The sequence below is a fragment of the Mus caroli genome, chromosome X (assembly GCF_900094665.2).
Source record: "Mus caroli chromosome X, CAROLI_EIJ_v1.1, whole genome shotgun sequence".
Taxonomy (NCBI): Eukaryota; Metazoa; Chordata; class Mammalia; order Rodentia; family Muridae; genus Mus; species Mus caroli.
The window spans coordinates 91039930-91041647 of NC_034589.1; positions in this window are offsets into that span (position 1 = coordinate 91039930).

Genomic DNA, 1718 nt, shown 5'->3' on the forward strand with positions numbered 1-1718 from the left:
TTGGACATGCAAACTTTATATGCCCCAGTACAGGGGAACGCCAGGGCCAAAAAAATGGGAATGGGTGGGTAGGGAAGTAGGGGGGAGCGTATGGGGGACTTTTGGGATAGCATTGGAAATGTAATTGAGGAAAAGATGTAATAAAAAAAAGAAAAAATATACAAAAGCATAAAATTCTATGATCAAAGTAAATATATGTCTAATTTCAAATACTCATAAACTGGAGTAGATGTGTATAAATGCATATGTTAATATTCATGCAAATAGTATATGTTTAGTATAAATAAAAGATACAAAACTATCTAAAATAACTATAAAAAAATCAAAATTATAATTTTAAATACTTCATGGATAAATTAAAAGGTCTTACTGGCCTTCAGAGTATGATTTTAAGTTATTTGTTGTGTGTCGTTTTTTAAAATTTATTTTATTTTATTTTAATTAGGTATTTTCTTCATTTACATTTCCAATGCTTGGATATAGAAAATGTGGTACATTTACACATTGGAGTACTACTCAGCCATTAAAAAGAATGAATTTATGAAATTCCTAGGCAAATGGATTGAACTGTTGTGTGTAGTTTTAAATCACTACTGCCTTTGTCCAGGACCACAGCCAAAGCTTTGGCCTCTCTCACCTTTCCTTTTGTTCCACCCAGCTTAGCTCAAGGATTGTGCACCACCAGCCCCAACCCCGGTTCCCTTTCCTCCCCGCTTTGCTACAGCAGGGATTGTACCACCAGCTATTACCAGAGACCCTTGAATCCCAGGATAAAAAATAACTTGGATATCTCTTGCCTTGGAAAAGCGTGCTCTTACCAAATTATTATCTCTATTTCTCCTCCTGCCCTAATCTTAGTGGCTTGTTCCACCTAGTCCCTGCCAAACATCTCTGGCCACCTGCCTGTAGCAGAGGCTGTAGTACCTAGTTCCCCACTCCAGATCAAACATGGTTGCTTTGTCCCTTTTCCTTCAAAGCATTGCAGAAAAGGCCTCCAGGCCCAGTCTGTTTACTAGAGTTGGTCTCTTCAGGTTCTATCTCCCCACTTTTGGTCACTTTGGCTAAGATCATCCCTTTTGAGTCCTGGGAGCCTCTCACATGGCAGGTCTCTGGGATATTGTAGAGGTTCTCCCTCTCACCCCCTGCAGCTGCACATTTTTCTTCATTCTTCTGACCCTCTGGGCTGCTCTCCTGTCTACCCCTCCCTACCTGATCCTGCCTCATTTTCCCCTCCGCTCCCCTCTTCCACCCAGGTTCCTCCCTCTCTCTACTTCCCATGATTATCTTGTTTCCCCTTCTAAGTGGGATTGAAACATCCTCACTTGGGCCTTCCTTCTTGTTAAACGTCTTAGGGTCTATGGGTTGTATCCTGTGTATTCTGTACTTTTTTTTTCTAATATCCACTAATCTGTGAGTACATACCACATACATCCTTTTCTGCCTGGGTTACTTCACTCAGGATGATATTTTCTAAATTCATCCATTTGTCTGCAAAATTCATGATGTCATCATTTTTAATAGCTGAATAGTATTCCATTGTGTAAACGAACCACATTATGTGTATCCATTCTTCCACTGAGGGACATCTGGATTGTTTCCAGCTTCTGGTTATTATGGATAAGGCTGCTATGAATATAATGAAGCATATTTCCTTGTGTTGTGCTAGAGAATCTTTTGGGTATTTTCGCAGGAACAGTATAGATAGGTCTTCAGGTAGA